This window comes from Heptranchias perlo, chromosome 12, assembly GCF_035084215.1.
Source record: "Heptranchias perlo isolate sHepPer1 chromosome 12, sHepPer1.hap1, whole genome shotgun sequence".
Lineage (NCBI taxonomy): Eukaryota > Metazoa > Chordata > Chondrichthyes > Hexanchiformes > Hexanchidae > Heptranchias > Heptranchias perlo.
In genome coordinates, this window is record NC_090336.1 from 26683677 (window position 1) to 26705149 (window position 21473).

Here is a 21473-nt window from a genome sequence, read left to right on the forward strand (position 1 = left end):
CCCCACCGGCTTTAATTGCCTGCGGGTGTCCCACATGCGGGGGCTGCGCGCATGTCAGCGCGTCTGTGGGAAACCCGGAAGTGGGTGGGTTGGAGCCGGGCTCCCGACCCGCCCTGGGATTCCCCAATTTTCGGAGCCCCCCCCCGCCAGGAACGCACCCGGTCATGGGTTCTAAAATCGACCCCAAAGTGTTTCAGGGATTGGGGGAAAATCCTTTAAAGTACTTCCACTACAGTTAACCTCCAGTACAGTAGCACCAACTGCTACACCTTTAAATACCCAGCTTGGATGTTAATGACCGTAGAGTAACTTTTCAAATTTATTGGTATATGATATTTGAATAAATCTTCCTACTCGATCAGTAGTTCTTGATCACAATTCTCTTTCTCGCTTCTGTTCTTTTGTTAGGTTCCAGGTGCCTGCCTGACTTGGTTCTGCTTTTTCTTTCTTTTTGGATTCCATTTTTGAGAGAACGTGAGTTCAAATCAACCATTGCTGTTTTGAGAATTTGAATTCAGTTTGAATAAAAAATCTGGAAATAAAAAAGCTATCAGTAAAAAAAGTTTGATAATATATGCTGGATACAAAACTTTTAACTATATAGATTATGTAATATATTATGGTACATAATAAAAGTGCCACAAAATATATTGTGACATGTGGTGAGAGGTATACAATATCATGCAACACCAAAATGTCCTCCCCCCCACACCAGCCTAATTTACTTCCATTTCTCGTGAAGGCACTGATTCAAACTGGGCATGGTTTAATAGTGCTGGTGGACCTTTGTTAACTTGCCAACATGATCGTTCTTTGCATGTGAGCCTAGGTATTGAGCTTCGGCAGGCTATTCAAACACTGTAAGGAGTCCCAGCCGTCCCCAATCTGGTCCTCAGTTGATGTTTACACGTATCCACTTTCCACCAATAATCACTGGATAGAGATCGCAGCAGAAACCCTAGTTGACTTGATCTGCCTTGCAGGGGTGCTGAGGTCAATTGTAGTATGCCAGCTGATTTTAGATAGTTCAGCACAAACAAGTTCAAATCAGGGATCTTTTGATTTATATGAGCTTGTACCATAATATGGTTATTATGTCACCATGTCATTCATTGCACTTGTAAGTGTATTACACTGTCTCTAAACATGCTTAGTGCACTCTCCACATAACAGTAAAAGAAAGTAAAGAAAAACTTGCATTTCTACAGCGCCTTTCACAACTTCAGGATGTCCCAAAGTATTTTACAACCAATGAAGTACTTTTGAAGCAGAGTCACTGTTGTAATGTAGGAAACACGACAGCCAATTTGCGCACAGCAAAGTCCCACAAACAGCAATGAGATAAATGACCAAATAATCTTTTTTTGCAATGTTGAGGCAGAAATATTGACACCAGGGAGAACTCCCCTACTGTTCTTCAAAATAGTGTCCTGGGATGTTTTACGTCCACCTGAGGGGGTAGACGGGGCCTCGGTGTAACATTTTGTCCAAAAGATGGCTCCTCCGACAGTGCAGCACTCCCTCATTACAGCACTGGAGTGTCAGCGTAGGTTTTGTAGTAAAATGAACTGAAACTAAACAAAACATATAATCTGCCAGTGAGATTAGGGAATAATTTAGTCTCCAAATACCTGACATTCATAAACAGCTTGATTTTTGAAAACAGCAGTGACCAAATGCAGAACAATCTGAAATCAGCCATGATTTTTCGAGTAACTACTTTAGCGATCAGTTTCAAAGATCTCATTATGCTATGAGGTTCAAATAACCCGTAAATAATTCAATCTTCACTTTGAAGGTCTGCGTTATCATCTGAACTGGTTTGCATACTTGAAATTGTTCTGCAGCGCTGATCGTGAAAATGTAAAACAAATTTATCAGCAGGCAAGAATCATTAGTTTGCTGCCCTTCAGCATCTTTCATCCTAATCCTGCTGATTTTTTGCCAGAACTTCCATTCTCCACGAGGGTGTGTTTGAAATGATAGGCAGAGTAGAACACTGATTTCCCCCCACAAATAGATCCGCTGCCAAATGGATTCCAGGGAGAAATTCAAAGTTGAAGTTATTGCAAGCCAATCCTTGGCCCCTTTATATCACAGCACTGCTGCGAGTGGCCATCCTTAGATTCATGCCAGCACTATAGTTTATATGAGGAAATGCTGCTGCCTCTGCACTCTGCACTCACTGAAAGTTTCCTCAAGAGGTGCTTTTCATTCAGGCTTTCAGCAACTTGCACTTATCTGCCTTTACCATAGCAAAACATCCTAAGGCACTTCATGAGGGAAAGAAGCAAATGAAACACTGCCTCCGCCATTTTCTCCTGCTACTAAGCCTACTGGTACGTGTTGGCATTGTGATCTTCTGCATGCTATCGCATACCAATACAGGAATGTACAGAACTGGAAATGATCCATCTTGCCAGTCCCAAAGTTTGAAAAACACCATACATTACTCTATAGGGGTAAATTGATGAATTCACACTAGCAGTAGTGCATATTGGAACTTTGGGTGCACCTTACCCACAACGTTCTGACCATTAAAATTACTTAATTCATGTATTCACTATCTCTGTGGAGAGTAGTTAAATCTAAAACATTCGTTTATTTTCTCTCTTCTGGGCTTGAGGCCAGGGTTCAATTTATCTACAACCTTGGAACATTGAACACCTTAATAAACCATCAGGGATGGTCAGCAGCCAGAAATGAAGGTGACAAGTCATGAAGGTGAAACAGCTGCACGTGTGCAATCGTGAACAGGTGATGCGGAATCCAACACCCTCCGTGTAACCCTCCAGGTTCCGCAGCACAAGAAGCTCCAGCATACGACACAATTGTTTCTATTGGACTGGACACAGTAATCCAAACGGAGCATTGCAAACATGCGCATGAACTGGAATGATGTTAAGCAATTTCAGTGCTTACAAAAGACTGAAGGAATGAAATGCCTCCTTTTGATCATTTTAGCAGAAAAGTTGGCATGAGTACATAATGCAACTTTCCAGAGGAGTGCTGTATCTCCTTGAGTTTCTGGTTTCTTCACATTCCACAGACAGGTGGATATAATGTCTCATTATTTTCAGTGATGATTCATGAGATTGTCTGGTCTATGCATGATGAGAAACAGCATTCCTAAACCAGTTCAGCCACATTTCTGGATTAAATGACTAACGTAATCAACATAGAAATAGTGATAATGAATATTCTAGAAGTGATTTGTGCAATTAAGAGGGATCTCCACCCTTGTAAAATTCCCTCTGCAAAATGCAGAACAATAGTGAGATTGTGGGAGGTCAACAGCTGCCTCTTTTCAATTGACCTGTAAAGATGACACTGGGTTGCCCCAGTATCATTAACAGAGAAACAAATTTGCACCTACCCCTTTGTTTTAAGGAGGCACAACTAATAAAAGAATTGAAACATGAAGTCCGATTTCAACAGAACAAAAGGGAAACTTAAAAAAAACTAAATCATAGAGTTATTGCTTGTATCTGTTAGACACTCTACTTGTGGTGCTGAATGCATCAAGCACATCGCTGGACACCACGTGTTCCCTCTCCAAGGCCACCTGGGTACTGACAAGACAACAGAAGAAAGCTAGGCAGCCAGGGGAAAAAGGCCCCAAATCCACTAGGATCTTCCCAGCCAAATCACCATTTGCTAACTGTATCGGGTGCAGAGTAGACTTCAGTCCACCGTGCTGATAAAATGGGCTATAGCACTTCAGGTGCTTCTCATCACATTAGTGATCCATGATTGCAACTCTGTGTCATCCAAAGGTTGGAACAAACGGTATGTGTGCAAATGGGACATTGTGTGTGCACAGCTCAGAGTACCCCCATTCTGATAATGGATGGAGTGGAGGTAGGGAAGGACGAACAGTGAATGTAGTGGTATCTGGATTGGATTTGAGGACAAGGTCTCGGGTTGTTCAGTTACACTGGGTCTCACAATTACAGAAATGTTTATGTTCTATGGAAACTGGTAACGTACAGGTGAGGCATCTTCTGATGGCTCAGTTGGTAAAGTAAACTTGTAACTGAGCCATACAGACCAGATTTGATTCTAAGGGTCTGATTATATCGAGGGGGCGGTGGTGGAGGGGGGGTGGAATTCCTGGCGGGAAACCCAGAAGTATGGGTTTTCCGGATGTCCTTACGATTTTGACGTAAGGACATCTTTGAATTTTTTTTGACCATTTCCCGCCCGACAGGCCAGCCTGATTGACAGGCAGGTCTCAGTCGGAAGGGAGAAGAGGAAGGAAGAGAAAGCGAGCAGCTAAGTGTTAGATGGGGGGGGGGGGGTCATCGGGGGAGTTGGGAGTCACAGGGGTGGGCAGTCATCGGTTGGGGGGGGGTCAGTCATCATGGGCCATTGGTGGGACTCAAGTTTCCGGGGGGGTCAGTCACGTGGGGCATTGGTGAGACTCAAGTCTCCGGGGGGGTCAGTCACGTGGGGCTGGGTCAGTCATCGGGGGTCTCAGTCATCGGGGTGGGGGGGCTCAGTCATCAGAGGGTACCAGTCATCAGGGTTTGTCAGTCATTGGGGAGACTCAGTCATTGGGGGGGGGGGGGTCATCGGGGGGACTCAAGTCTCGGGGGGGTCAGTCATCGGGGATCATCGGGGGTTGGAGTCAGTCGGGGGGCTCAGTCATCGATGGGGGGGCGCATCAGTCATCGGGGGGTGGGTCAGTCATCGGGGGGTGGCTCAGACATCGGGGGTGTCAGTTATCGGGGGTCATTGGTGGGAGGTCAGTCATCGCGGGGATCAGAGATCATGGGTCATCGCGGGGATTGGAGATAGTGGGGGGGTTGCTGCAGGTAGGCTTGTTGGGCCGGGGGGAAGCACACCTGCTCCTCTGGGCCCACAAGCTGTGCTATAAAGGCACTTACCTGCAGCTTCGGACCTTCTCGCCTCCTCTCACGTGGCGTGAAGGAGAAGGCCTGGGAATCCCGGCCCCCCAGGGATTAAAAACAAAAAAACCTTTCAAAATGGAGGCCCACCGCCCCCTTGAAGGCTTTCACTGACTGACCTGCCTCCTGAGAGCCGGTTGGTCGTCCACCACTCGTTCAGCCTCTGTGAAAACTGAAAGTGGGCGGGTTGGGGGTGGGTTTTAGATTTTTAACATTTTTATTGCCCCCTCCGCCCCCAACCTACCCATTTTTTTCCATTTAAAATCATGCCCTAAATCTCTGCTGACTTTGCAGGTGGGGTGAGTACGAATATTAAAGGGTATCGGGAGTGAGCAAGAGAATGAGATAAAGAGGTACATGTGAAGAAAAGCACCAGTGTAAACTTTAATTGGGGGGGGGGTTCGGAATGGCCTGTTTCTGTGCTGTAATGGTCTTTGATTACGTGATTCTAGGTGCTACAATTACTTCAGTATTACTGTGGAAGGAAGGGAAAATTAGCCAGAGTTTCTGCTCCTGTCTGTGCTGTGTTAGTTGATTGCATCCAGGGCAGCAGTTGGAACACTGCAGTTGGTCAGTATCTCTGGCTTACGAATCTGAAAAATCAGCCGGGGATATCACTCCTGATCACTATCTAGTGATTGAAACACTTGTGCATGGATGTATGGTGAGATCAGACTGATTGAATAATCTACTTGAAGAATGGTCATTTAGGCCAGCACTTGGGAAACCGAAACCTTGCAAGAGTTGGTGCCGCCAGGAGAAAATATTGGAGGAAAAAAACAAGGCTGTCTTTGGGAGCCGTGTATATTATTGAGAGTTTTAACAATGTCTCATTTGATCAATGTTGTAATGATAACCATTGTGCGATACATTGGATCCTGTGTTCCATCAGAGGATGAAGGGAGGATGTTTTACTGGTTTTAGGAAATATAAAAGAATAGTTCACAAAACCTGAGGTTGCCAGCACCTTCGCACAAAATTAGTTTCACTGACGGGGATTTGAGAGCGATATTTCACTGAGATGTTTGTCTCTTCAGACAGCCAGTGGCAAAATTGGTTGATGTGCACACATTGGGCTCGATATTAGGAGGGAGGCGGGTTGGCAGCAGGGGGTCGACTGGGCGTGTGGGTAATGCGCCCAGTGAATTTGGGGTGCTTCGCACGCGATCGCAGCCTAGTTGAAGGCACTTACCGTGGCTTCCGGGTTTCGCGCTGGAAAACTGCGCAGCGGGCGGACTGCGCAGCCGCATCAAAGGCTGTCAACTGGAGGAGCCCTATTTAAAGGGGCAGTCCTCCACTGACTAATGCTGCAGAAAGGAGCCAAAATTACAGCATGGAGCAGCCCAGGGGGAAGGCAGCTCCCACGTTTAATAATGCCTCACTCCAGGTCCTACTGGATGGGGTGAGGAGGAGGACAGAGATCTTCTTCCCGGCGGACAGGAGGAAGTGGCCTGCCTCTGCCACCACGAAGGCCTGGCACCAACATATCACGCACCTGCAATAAGTGCAGGAGGCGCTTCAATGACCTAAGTAGGTCAGCTCAAGTGAGTACACTTACTCATTCCCCTACACTCCGTCTGCCACATCACCACCCCACCCCACATCTCCTTCTGCACTGCCAACACTACTCTATCACATCACTCCTCACACTCACTCAAAGCTCATCCTCATCTTACCTGCACTTACTCACCTCGCCAGTACTCATCCTGTCACTACCACTCAACCCAAACCTCATACAATCTCATGGCTCTATCTCATACTCACCCTCTCGTGCATCTCTTTCACGGTCAGCCTCACCCAACCTGCCACTACCTGTGCTGCAGCCACAGAGCGTGTATCACATATGTGCAGTAGGAAGCATAAGGCAAACGTGTTGTGAGCATGAAGGGGATGCACAAGGGTGTTTGAGGGTTTGTCATGGTTTTTACTTATATTTGATTTCTGATCAACTCACATTACATATTATATTGGCACCACTACTGCCACGTCTTTGCAAATCTTGTCTGGTTTGTGCAATAATGCCCTTTCCTGAGGATCACCATGAAGACCCACACCTGATGCCACCCATTGTGTCACTGCAGAGTGGGTGTAGGTGTATTTGCAGGGCTCTTTTGTGCAGACGACTGAGAGACCCTGGGGATGTCCCCGGTGGCACCCTGGAAGGATCCAGAGGCGAAGAAGTTGAGGGCAGTGGTGACTTTGACAGCGACAGGTAAGAAGATGGTGCTCGGTCCATCCGGGAGCAGCTCGTCATTAAGGAGGCTGCAGATGTCCGTGACTACCTGGCGACTGACTCTGAGCCTCCGTGTGCACTGCTGCTGAGAGAGGTCCAGGAAGCTGAGCCTCGGTCTTTAGACCCTGTGGCGAGGGTAGTGCCCTCTGCGACGCATCTCTCTCTGCCGTTGCCCTCCCTCCTGCTGTGCAGGTGGATGTGTCACAGCACTCTGTTGTGGAGCTCCACGTGTCAGAGGTGGACGGTGTGGCCGGCGAGGCTAGTGATGCTGTTTGTCCTCCGAGGCGGTCATGACTGCAGCTACAGTGGCAGCCCCCATCCGGAAGATGTACGTTTGAGGGGGTCCGCAATGTAGGTACATGTGTCTGGACACCGGGGTTGAGGTTCCAAGTTTGTGAATTTTATTGTTAGGAGGAGGGTGGTGGAGGCCAACCTTTGTCCAAAGTGTTAGAGTGACCTCCTGCAATGAGTCAGGGTCTCCCCCCACCCCCCCACCCCAACACCTGTCAAATGGACCTTTGCAGCTGCCACAGGCTGGTGGCTGCAACACGTCCATTTTAACTGGGAGTGTTTCCCCCAGTACGGGAAACACGCTCAGTTGAGATGAAAATCCCACCCCTCCTAAAATATCCTACCGATCAGGTCCGCTAACGACCTGAACTATGTAATTAAGTGGCAATTAAAGCCGGCAGGAGTCCCGCGTGCGGGGGCTGCGTGCGCATCTAAGTGCGTCACTGGGGAACCTGGAAGTGGGCGGGTTGGAGCCGGGCTCCGGACCCGCCCTGGGAATCCTCGATTTTCGGAGGCCCCCCGCCACGAACCCGCCGGCTCGGATGTCCAAAAATCGAACCCATTATATTCATACAGCACATAAGGAGCATATGCCAAGTTAAATTCACACCTCACAAAAAGTGATCAGGTAAATTTACACTTCATACAAGGCAAACAAAAGGAATTTGAAATTTCTTCCATTAATAGAGGTTCTGTGGACTGCCTACTGCATTAAATGAGTTTGATCAGGATTTAAATGCACTTATATTTTTAAATTTATAGCTACTGCATTAATATAGTGGCATTTCATGATTTACAATATATGAGGGTCAATTTTCCAAATGTGCACAGGCGGCAAGGAGCCTTGCCTTGCCCACTGCCCAAGCTTATCGGGAAATTGTGAGTGCACTACCCATGACTTTCCATCCATTAAGTTTGCATATGATTTCCTGACATGTGCAGCGAGCGAGCGAAACTTTGCACCAGTATGAATTTGGAAAGTTAGCCCTGTAATGTTTATATTAAAAAAGAAATCACAGTTTGCTGTGGCAATTCAGAGGTTTGGTCACAGCGAGGAAAACCGAAAAGAAACAGAAAAATATTAAACCCAAAGTACAAACAGAAAGTGAAAGAGAATAGAAGGGTTAATTCTTTTGGGTAGCAATTCAGAATAGGACACAATTCTGATGAAGGGTCTCTATCTAAAATGGTAATCTGAGTTTTCTCTTTTCAGGCATTGATGAGTCTGTTGTGCATTTCCAGCATTTTTCTTTTGAATTCATAGTTAGGGGAGACATTTTCAATTAGATTTTAATGTGGATGTGGAGAGTATGCCAAAGCAAACAATGAGCATCATTTACAAATCATGTCTGTCAAAAACTATTAGAAGCCTCCTTCACTTGGAACTAACCAGCTGGATGATTATAAGCCCTCAAGATTCATTAGTTTGGGTATGTTGCCGACATGTTATGTGAGTGTCTCATTAATACTCCTTACATAGTTTCAAGGCAGTTCTAACAGTGGACATGTTGCAGATGTTAAACAGAAAATGCTGGGAGCATTTGAAAAAGAGCAAAATAAGGAAAAAGGTAGGGAAAACACACCCCCGCACACACGCACACATCCACTCACACACACACGCACACGTCCACTCACACACACGCACACGTCCACTCACACACACGCACACGTCCACTCACACACACGCACACGTCCACTCACACACACACGCACACGTCCACTCACACACACGCACACGTCCACTCACACACACACGCACACGTCCACTCACACCCCCGCACACGTCCACTCCCACCCACGCACACGTCCACTCACACCCCCGCACACGTCCACTCCCACCCACGCACACGTCCACTCACACCCCCGCACACGTCCACTCACACCCACGCACACGTCCACTCACACCCACGCACACGTCCACTCACACACACACGCACACGTCCACTCACACCCCCGCACACGTCCACTCACACCCCCGCACACGTCCACTCACACCCACGCACACGTCCACTCACACACACACGCACACGTCCACTCACACCCCCGCACACGTCCACTCCCACCCACGCACACGTCCACTCACACCCACGCACACGTCCACTCACACCCCTGCACACGTCCACTCGCACCCCTGCACACGTCCACTCACACCCCTGCACACATCGACTCACACCCCCGCACACGTCCACTCACACCCCCGCACACGTCCACTCACACCCCTGCACACGTCCACTCACACCCCCGCACACGTCCACTCACACCCCCGCACACGTCCACTCGCACACACGCACATGTCGACTCACACCCCTGCACACGTCCACTCACACCCCCGCACACATCGACTCACACCCCCGCACACATCGACTCACACCCCCGCACACGTCCACTCACACCCCCGCACACATCCACTCACACCCCCGCACACATCGACTCACACACACGCACACTCACACCCCTGCACACATCCACTCACACACACCGCACACGTCCACTCACACCCCCGCACACATCGACTCACACCCCCGCACACATCGACTCACACACACGCACACATCCACTCACACCCCCGCACACATCGACTCACACCCCCGCACACATCGACTCACACACACGCACACGTCCACTCGCACCCCCGCACACGTCCACTCGCACCCCCGCACACATCGACTCACACCCCCGCACACATCGACTCACACACACGCACACGTCCACTCACACACACGCACACATCCACTCACACACACGCACACGTCCACTCACAGACACGCACACGTCCACTCACACACACGCACACGTCCACTCACACCCCCGCACACGTCCACTCACACCCCCGCACACATCGACTCACACCCCCGCACACATCGACTCACACACACGCACACGTCCACTCACACACACGCACACGTCCACACACGCACACGTCCACTCACACCCCCGCACACATCGACTCACACCCCCGCACACATCGACTCACACACACGCACACGTCCACTCACACACACGCACACATCCACTCACACACACGCACACGTCCACTCACAGACACGCACACGTCCACTCACACACACGCACACGTCCACTCACACCCCCGCACACGTCCACTCACACCCCCGCACACATCGACTCACACCCCCGCACACATCGACTCACACACACGCACACGTCCACTCACACACACGCACACGTCCACACACGCACACGTCCACTCACACACACGCACACATCCACTCACACCCACGCACACATCCACTCACACCCCCGCACACGTCCACTCACACCCCCGCACACATCGACTCACACCCCTGCACACATCCACTCACACACACGCACACATCCACTCACACCCCCGCACACATCCACTCACACACACGCACACGTCCACTCACACACACGCACACGTCCACTCACACACACGCACACGTCCACTCACACACACGCACACGTCCACTCACACCCCCGCACACGTCCACTCGCACACACGCACACGTCCACTCGCACCCCCGCACACGTCCACTCACACCCCCGCACACATCGACTCACACCCCTGCACACATCCACTCACACACACGCACACATCCACTCACACCCCCGCACACATCCACTCACACCCCCGCACACGTCCACTCACACACACGCACACGTCCACTCACACACACGCACACGTCCACTCGCACACACGCACACGTCCACTCGCACACACGCACACGTCCACTCGCACACACTAAAATGTTTAACTGGAGATCAGGAGATGGTTGAATAATTGGAGTGATATTAGTATTTGGGAATAGAAAGCATAATGAATGAAATCAAAGAAATAAGAAACATAAACGAGACAAGCTTAACGAGGTGGGGGATAGGCAAGTAGGAAGGGAAGCATGAAAAACTGGCAAAACAGAGTGGGCTCCAGTGGTCCAGGAGCCTGGTAAAACAAAAAAGTAGGATGACTCCAAGGATGCAGATAACCCCCACCCCCACCCCCCAGAATGGAATTCCGCTGGAGGCATGGTGCAGTGGTTTGCAGGTGGAAAAGCACCAGTACAGAGTTAATCAGAGCTACATGGGCTTTATGTGAAAATACTGAATATCAATAGGTATGCTGATATTGTTCACAACATCTGAGCTTTGCTCTCCCCTTTATACAAATATCAGACTACTCCCAATCCCTGTTGGAGGGTAAATAGGAAATAGCCCAAGTTTGTGGTGCCTCTGATAACCATTACTAAAACTTGGGTCCCAGATGTCAGTGGAGCAGGGAATTCATTTCTGTCATATCGATAGTATGCTGTTCACTGACAGGAGCAGAACATGCTTGCTGCTGACAGTACAACATCAATATAAAAATGACACTACATGCTACAGCACAGCACAGTATAACATAATGTTCTATGCACCCAGAATCCCATCCTCATTGCTTACTTGTGTGTGTGTGTGTTTGTGTGTGTGTGGCGCAGGGGGAGGTGGAGGAGAGAGAGAGAATGGAGATTGTGCTGATACCTTGGATACTCTCCCAATAAGTGGAATTTGTCATTACTGCTGCAGGGTCTCTGCCCATCTGCCCAAATATCTGCAGCACGATGAATCAACACTGACCCTGCGGTACTGCTTTCACAGTGACAAAATGGTGTCAATATTTTTACCAGGGTGAACATAGAATGATATAGATTTCCTCGTTGTCCAAACTGAAACAAGCAAGTTTTTTATTGGCCAATAATTGTAATTTTTAGGTAGCAGTGTATGGAAGCTAGAGTTAACCTTTAACCCGTCTTATTTCTGCAGCCTAGCAGGTTTTGCATAGTCACATCAGTGCAACACACCCTACAATAAGAAAATACCACACATTAATAAGTAACCCAGTATTCCAGTCAAGGCACTCACAAACATTTATTATAGTGCAGCTACCCTGCTTGGAGATTGGCCTCCTGATAAATCAAGGCCACTTATCTTTTTACATTGTGAAAAGTATGATTTATGCTGCTGAGAATATTCCAGACTTCTGACAGAATTTTTCTTGGATTCAACAAAAGATATGTATTTCTGGCTGTGAAGGTAGGAAGACCATCTTTAATATAGTTAACATCAAAATTGTCTTTCTTTTCAGAAGCTTCTAAAACATCAGTCTCTCTTGTACGTCTGTCACAAGGAATGAACAGGTATAGTTCAAATTGCTTGTATCTTGTTTGCGTCAAGTTATATTACAGAATTGGGAGTTTGAATATATGGCGAAAATCCCAAATTTGGAGACGGTTACCCTCTTTCTCCATCATATACGAAACATTAAAGGCAGTTCTTGGCTTCACCCGGTGTCTACATAAGAGTATTTGCCAGCAGGGATCACCGAATAGCAATCAGGGGGGTAATTTTAACCGAGCCCACCCGAGCAGGTGCAGGTCTGGTGCCCATTTTAGACCTCACCCAATTTTACACTCCAATGATTTCATGGAGCGTAAAATCCAGCGTAAAATGGGCGTCCGACCTGAACCCGCCCCGTTCACACCTCCCAGGTGTAGGAGCTCTGGCTCTTTTTTGTTTGCTTCCTTATCACAGTGTTGCTAAAATGAACCTTAATGTCCCTGTCAGTAGCTGTCTGAGATCAGTTAATCAGCACAAACTGACTATTGAATTTTAGAGATGTCCATTGTGCATGGTGTATTTACCAACCAAATGATCGGGGGTGGGAGGGATGGCGGATGCTGTTATAAGTGTAGGTATACCACGGAGGACATAGGCACAGACTACATACAGTATACAGTTAGAAATGTGAAAAGGGGAGAACAATCATGGGGTTGAAGGAAGAGGGAAAATTAGCAATGAGTCAATATCCTTGTCTACAGTTTTTCTGCAATGAATTCAGTACTAGAGTTCAGTCATCACTTCCAGTCAAATGTGCCACTCATGGGCCTATAATAGATGCCATGTTTGAGACCTGAGATATAATTAAAGGGGAACATAGACAGTGCTGTGCACTCTATAATTTTTTGGTGGGGAAGACTAATGAGTCAATATGGAGTCCTGAGCATAGTAAATAGTTTTATTTGAGAGAGCCTGATAATTATGGAAGATTATATAGCCGACATAGTGTTATGGCTGAGAGTGTCTCGTGAGACTAAGGTGTAACATATGAGGGTGAAAAATGCTCTGAAGGTAAAATATAACAAAAATTGTGTTAGAATTGAAAGTCATGTAACCAGAATAAGTTGTGTGACAGAGCCAGTGTGTTGAAAGCCTTATAATGATGGTGAGATGTAACAGAATTACAGTTACATACAGAAAATGGCCCTTTCTCAAAATTCCCTCGATTGAATGTCACACATTTTCCTGTTGAGTTCTGTTCGCACCCTTTGATCACAGGAATTGTCTTCCCAACATTGGAGCCAAATTCACCTTATTCAGACAGTCATAATATTGTCTGTTCTTTCCGTTTGCAACCCTTCCTCATCATAATCTACACATCTTCGCATTTTGGTTTTAACACATGTTTGCATGTATATATATTAGGTTTGCATCAACTCTCTAATATTTCACAGACTCTATAACTGGATCAGTAGATGTGACTAGTGGAGTCCCGCAGGGATCTGTCTTGGGACCTCAATTATTCATAATATTTATTAACGACTTAGATGAAGGCATAGAAAGTCTCATATCTAAGTTTGCCGATGACACAAAGATTGGTGGCATTGTAAGCAGTGTAGATGAAAACATAAAATTACAAATCGATATTGATAGATTAGGTGAATGGGCAAAACTGTGGCAAATGGAATTCAATGCAGGCAAATGTGAGGTCATCCACTTTGCATCAAAAAAGGATAGAACAGGGTACTTTCTAATTGGTAAAAAGTTAAAAACAGTGGATGTCCAAAGGGACTTCAGGGTTCAGGTACATAGATCATTGAAGTGTCATGAACAGGTGCAGAAAATAATCAAGAAGGCTAATGGAATGCTGGCCTTTATATCTAGAGGACTAGAGTACAAGGGGGCAGAAATTATGCTGCAGCTATACAAAACCCTGGTTAGACCGCACCTGGAGTACTGTGAGCAGTTCTGGGCACCGCACCTTCGGAAGGACATATTGGCCTTGGAGGGAGTGCAGCGTAGGTTTACTAGAATTATACCCAGACTTCAAGGATTAAGTTACGAGGAGAGATTACACAAATTGGGGTTGTATTCTCTAGAGTTTAGAAGGTTAAGGGGTGATCTGATCGAAGCTTATAAGATATTAAGGGGAACAGATAGGGTGGATAGAGAGAAACTATTTCCGTTGGTTGGCAATTCTAGGAGTCTAAAAATTAGAGCCAGACCTTTCAGGAGTGAGATTAGAAAACATTTCTACACACAAAGGGTGGTGGAAGTTTGGAACTCTCTTCCGCAAACGGCAATTGATACTAGCTCAATTGCTAAATTTAAATCTGAGATAGATAGCTTTTTGGCAACCAAAGGTATTAAGGGATATGGGCCAAAGGCAGGTATATGGAGTTAGATCACAGATCAGCCATGATCTTATCAAATGGCGGAGCAGGCTCAAGGGGCTGAACAGCCTACTCCTGTTCCTATATTCCTATGTTTTCTATGTAGGACCCACTCTAACGTCAGAGTATAGCACAGGCTCAAGACAGGTCCATCCACACAAGATGGGTTTGGACAAATAGTGCTTTTCAGCCCATTGGTTCTCAACCTTCCAGAATACGAATCTCACTGTATCCTCATTAAAGCAGCTAGCTATTTCTTAAATGAGTGCAGTGTCCTGACCTCACACATTGTCCCTAGCAACCTGTCCAAGCTGTTGATTATCTTCTGTGTAGGGAAATTCTTTCTGGCATCTATCCGACATGTCCTTCACAATCCTAAATCTGTTCCTTTTTGTTCTGAAGATCGTAATATTACAGGTTTACTTTCTTTATCTTGGTAATTATCTTATACACCTCTTTAAGGCCCCCTCTGATATGCTGTTTATCAAAGCTGAAGAGCACCAGCTTACCTAGTCATTCCTCAGGACTCACTTTTTAACACCAGAGACAAGCCTTCTTGTTCTCCACTGCCTGTGGTACAAATTTTGGGTCTGCCTTAGATATTCTTTGTGGTTCACAGTGTTGGTCACTCCTGTAAGTGAACCCCATTTTTTGCATTCAGGACTGCGCCTGTACTGTCCAATATCTAATCATGTGACAGTATGACCTGCAGTGTAACAGTAGGACCCCCTTGTGATCGGAACTGGAAATCATGTCTTTCACATGGGTTCTCATGTACGCTTCTCCAATCTTTTAGTAAGGGGATTGAAAACAACTTATTGAGACAAGGTCAGATATGAATTGTTATGTTACTTTACTTTATAGACAGCAATTGAATGTACAGAGTGACAATTAGAATCAAAACTTCATTTAACTTCAAACCCCTGCTCATGAATAAGAAAAAGCAATAAACATTATCCCACATTAGTGGGCTAACTTATCTATTTCTGGTCAGCCTTCAGATTCTGATTTGGCTCTGAGCTTAATATGAGTGCACATTCCCTCCCAGGCCAAGCTTTTTTCCAACACCTAACTGGACTGATGGACTGACTGGATCATTTTTTTCCCTTGTTTCCTGTCCCACAGGTGGTAAAGGATTTGTTTCCTGATCTCTCCCTTGTATGGGGGTTGCCAATCAAGCTTGCTACCATCCTCCACCACCACCCCCCCACCCCCCGCAAAAAAAAAAAAATAGTTTGAAACTAGCTTCATGCAAAGCTCAATAGGAAGGGACATCCTAGCCCTCAAGTTGCGAATGTTTGCTCGGTGTGTCTGAGGTGAAATAACGACTCCTCTATGTTAGCCGATGGATAAGTTTCAGTGCTTGCCTCATGGTCCCAGTAGTTGCAGTATTTGGCTGTGGAGGATTTTGAATTATGGTGAATTCCCTTTACATTAATCATACCCAAATCCTTTCAGCGGGAAAATGGTCAAAAAACTCCCAAAATGTAACAGCATGGATTGGCCTCTTTTGTCATGAAGAACAGAAATTTACTCAATACTCTAGGTATGGCCTGATGAGCACTGCACTTACGGAGAAAGAAAATGGGGGGAAAAAGCACATTGTTTTTAATGCCCCTCTGATTTTACTCCTGGATTGCTTACAGCAATGTCCAGGAGAATAATTTTTAATTCCTCGAGACTCCAGGATAATCATGGAGGGATGGCAAACGTATGCTTAGATTATATATTTACAGAAGGTATACAGTTTGCAGGAAGATCCATGTGGTATTCTTTTTTTGCAATATCTACCCGGTGCATTAAAAGCTTGTAAGGCTGTGGATTCAGTCACTTTCAAACATGTGAGCAGAGACCAGTTGTAGCACCCAACAGAATAAAAAGCACGAAGGGTTACGGCATTTGATCACTTATGTAGTGGACAGTGCACATTGTGTGGACATGTGAGCACTGATTCAGGCTTGGTTGTGATATAGGGAATACTCCTTAAAACTCCTTTCACCTGTGAAAAATGGCCACTTGAGTGACATAGCAGAGGGCTGCAGCACCTATGAACATGTAGAATCAGTCTGGGTGGAGTTAAGAAGCACCAAAGGGCAGAAAACACTGGTGGGAGTTGTCTATATGCCTCCAAACAGTAGTGGCAATGTAGGGGATGGGATCAAACAGGAAATTAGAGATGCATGTAACAGGGGTACTACAATAATCATGGGTGACTATAATCTACATATAGACTGGTCAAACCAAATTAGCAATAATACTGTGAATCCCTGGGGTGTGTATGAGATTGTTTTTTTAGACCAGTATGTTGAGGAGCCAACCAGAGAACAGGCTATCCTAGATTGGGTGCAATGAGAAGGGGTTAATTAATAATCTTGTTATGAAGGGTCCTTTAGGAAAGAGTTACCATAACATGATAGAATTCTTCATTAAGATGGAAAGTGAAGTAGTCCAATCCGAAACTAGGGTCCCTAAATCTAAACAAGGGAAACTACGAAGGTATGAGGAGTGAGTTGGCTATGATAGATTGGGAAGCTTCATTAAAAGGCATGACGGTGGATAGGCAATGGCTAACATTTAAGGAATGAATGCATGAATTGCAACAATTATACATTCCTTTCTGGCACAAAAACACAAAAGGAAAAGCGGCCCAACCATGGGGTACCGCAGGGATCAGTGCTTGGGCCCCAGCTATTCACAAAATATATCAATGATTTGGATGAGGGAACCAAATGTAATATTTCCAAGTTTGCTGACGACACAAAACTAGGTGGGATCGTGAGTTGTGAGGAGGATGCAAAGAGGCTTCAAGGTGATTTAGACAAGTTGAGTGGATGGGCAAATACATGGGCGATGCAGTATAATGTGGATAAATGTGAAGTTATCCACTTCGGAAGGAAAAACATAAAGGCAGAGTATTATTTAAATGGTGATAGATTGGGAAATATTGATGTACAAAGGGACCTGGGTGTTCTTGTACACCAGTCACTGAAAGCAAACATGCAGGTGTAGCAAGCAGTTAGGAAGGCAAATGGTATGTTGGCCTTCATTGCAAGAGGATTTGAGTACAGGAGCAAGGATGTCTTACTGCAGTTATACAGGGCCTTGGTGAGACCGCACCTGGAGTATTGTGTGCAGTTTTGGTCTCCTTACCTAAGAAAGGATATACTTGCCACAGAGGGAGTGCAGCGAAGGTTCACTAGACTGATTCCTGGATGGCAGAACTGTCTTATGAGGAGAGATTGGGTCAACTCGGCCTGTATTCACTCGAGTTTAGAAGAATGAGAGGGGATCTCATTGAAGCATATAAAATTCTGACAGAGCTAGACAGACTGGATGCAGGGAGAATGTTTTCCCTGGCTGGGGGGTCCAGAACAAGGGGTCACAGTCTCAGGCTACAGGGTAGGACAATTAGGACTGAGATGAGGAGAAATTTCTTCACTCAGAGACTGGTGAACCTGTGGAATTCTCTACTACAGAAGGCTGTGGAGGCCAAGTCACTGAATATATTTAAGAAGGAGCTAGATAGATTTCTAGACACAAAAGGCATCAAGGGGTATGGGGAAAGAGCGGGAATATGGTATTGAGATAGAGGATCAGCCATGATCATATTGAACGGTGGGGCAGGCTCAAAGGGCCGAATAGCCTACTCCTGCTCCTATTTTCTATGTTTCTAAGTTTCTATGTATCCCAGTTATAGCCACCACCCGTGAACCTGTACGACAGTCAGAGCCTTCACCGGTGAAACTGTACGCCTGTATGAACCAATACTTTTCAACCTGTATCCCAGTAATAGTCTGCATCAGTGAACATGTACCACAATAAAGGCCTGTGCCTTTGAACCTGTACCCCAGTAAGATGCAGTTCCTGTGAACCTGTACCCCAGTAAGATGCAGTTCCTGTGAACCTGTACCCCAGTAAGATACAGTTCCTGTGAACCTGTACCCCAGTAAGATACAGTTCCTGTGAACCTGTACCCCAGTAAGATACAGTTCCTGTGAACCTGTACCCCAGTAAGATGCAGTTGCTGTGAACCTGTACCCCAGTAAGATGCAGTTGCTGTGAACCTGTACCCCAGTAAGATACTGGGCTCAATTTTGAAATGGTGGAGGGTTGGCAGCAGGGGGCGGGGGTGAAGGCACGCGTAACAAACCCGAATAGAAAAAACTTACCTTTTCCGATGCAATCGTTTTGTAATTGATGTTGATTAAGGTTGTTTCTGGATTTTGCGCCCAGCAGCCAGCCTGATTGACAGGCTGGGTGCTGACACGAGCTGAAACGCTGAGGTAGTGGGGGGAGAAAGAGAGAGACAGAGAGACGTCATCCGGCACTGGAACAGAGAGTGGAGGGCGTTGAAGATCGGTGGGGGAAAGAGAGAGATCGGGGTGGGGTGAGGGGGGAGAGAAAGATCAGGACAAGAGGGACATCAGAGAGTGTGGAAAGGTAGGTTTATTTTGTTTTTTTAACTTTGTGCAATGGTTTTATCTTTAATTTATTTTGTTTATTTTTGCCTGATCCGGCCCTTCCAGGCGTGAATCGGAAGCCTGGGAAAGCCGCCCAGATAAGTTTAAAATAATTTTCACTATCTATTATGTCAGATATAAAGTACCTTAAGTACCCATTTGGTTCTTTACCCATCATCCTGCTGCCTTTAATTGCCAGCAGGATTTCCGCATTCGTGAGGCACGCGTGCACACAGACGCGTCTGTGGGGAACCCGGAATTCAGCAGGTTGGAGCTGTCTTCCTCACCCGCTCGGGACTTCCCCGATTTTTGCAGCCCCCCACCCCCAACCCACCCGCAATTTCCTTTAAAAATCGGAGACACTGTGCCTGTGAAGCTGTACCCCAGTAAGATACAGTGCTTGTGAAGCTATACCCCGGTAAGATACAGTGCTTGTGAAGCTGTACCCCAGTAAGATACAGTGCCTGTGAAGCTGTACCCCAGTAAGATACAGTGCTTGTGAAGCTGTACCCCAGTAAGATACAGTGCTTGTGAAGCTGTACCCCAGTAAGATACAGTGCCTGTGAACCTGTACCCCAGTAAGATACAGTGCCTGTGAACCTGTACCCCAGTAAGATACAGTGCCTGTGAAGCTATCCCCCCGTAAGATACAGTGCCTGTGAACCTGTACCCCGGTAAGATACAGTGCCTGTGAACCTGTACCCCAGTAAGATACAGTGCCTGTGAACCTGTACCCCAGTAAGATACAGTGCCTGTGAACCTGTACCCCAGTAAGATACAGTGCCTGTGAACCTGTACCCCAGTGATAAATTATGAAATAAAGCTGATTGGACCTGATATCTGACTTTGCAAATAGGTGATGTCTTTGTGCACCTAGCTTTAAACACATTTAAATTTGGGATGACCAGTAGTGACATTATTATGGGACAAAATATTGAGACAAGGGGCTCGATTTTCGCACCCGCGTTCAGGTGCGTTCGTGGCGGGGGTGCTGCGAAAATCGGGGATTCCCGGGGCAGGTCTGGAGCCCGGCTCCAACCCGCCCACTTCCGGGTTCCCCAGTGATGCACTCACATGCGCGCGCAGCACCCGCATGTGGGACTCCCGCCGGCAATTAAAGCCAGCGGGGTGCCACTTAAAGTAATTGAACAGGTACTTCAGGTTGTTTACAGACCTGATTGACCTGATATTTTAGGAGGAATGGGATTTTGAAATGAACTGGGAATGTTTCCCGTACTGGGGGAAACACTCCCAGTTCAAATGGACGTGTTGCAGCCATCAGCCTGTGGCAGCTGCAAGGTCCATTTGACAGGTGTGGGGGGGGGAGACCCTCACTCATTGCAGGAGGCCACTCTGTCACTTTGGACAAAGTTTGGCCTCCACCACCCTCCCCCTAACAATAAAATTCACAAACTTGCACACTTACCCCGGTGTCCAGACACATGTAACTGCCTTGCGGACCCCCTCAAATGTACATCTTCCGGATGGGGGCCGCCGTAGCTGCAGTCATGACCTCCTCGGAGGGCGAACAGCATCACCAGCCTCGCCGGCCACGCCATCCACCTCTGACACGTGGAGCTCCACAACACAGTGCTGTGACACATCCACCTGCACAGCAGGAGGGAGGGCAACCACAGAGAGAGATGCGTCACAGAGGGCACTACCCTCGCCACAGGGTCCACAGACCGAGGCTCAGCTTCCTGGACCTCTCTGAACAGCAGTGCACACAGAGGCTCAGAGTCACTCGACATGTAGTCGTGGACATCTGCAGCCTCCTTCGTGCCGAGCTGCTCCCGGCTGGCCCGAGCACCATCTTCTTACCTGTCGCTGTCAAAGTCACCACTGCCCTCAACAACTTCTCCTCCGCATCCTTCCAGGGTGCCACCGGGGACATCACCGACGTCTCTCAGCCGTCTGCACAAAAGAGCCCTGCAAATACACCTACACCCACTCTGCAGTGACACAATGGGTGGCATCAGGTGTGGGTCTTCATAGTGATCCTCAGGAAAGGGGATTATTGCATAAACCAGACAAGATTTGCAAAGACGTGGCAGTAGTGTTGCCAATATAATATGTAATGTGAGTTGATCAGAAATTAAATATAGGTAAACACCAT

The 21473-nt window shown here is 47.0% G+C and overlaps 1 protein-coding gene across 5 annotated transcripts in view; it reads left to right on the forward strand.

The window, feature by feature from the left end:
- eps8l2 (EPS8 signaling adaptor L2) overlaps nt 1-21473 on the forward strand; it is a 237256-nt gene that overhangs the window by 46791 nt on the left and 168992 nt on the right. Inside the window, exon 2 of one of the 5 annotated variants that reach the window (XM_067993816.1) lies at nt 12533-12584. The exons of the other annotated variants lie outside the window; for them this stretch is intronic. The gene's annotated coding sequence lies outside the window, so the exon portion shown is untranslated. The remainder of the gene's footprint in view (nt 1-12532; nt 12585-21473) is intronic. 5 annotated transcript variants of the gene reach the window in all.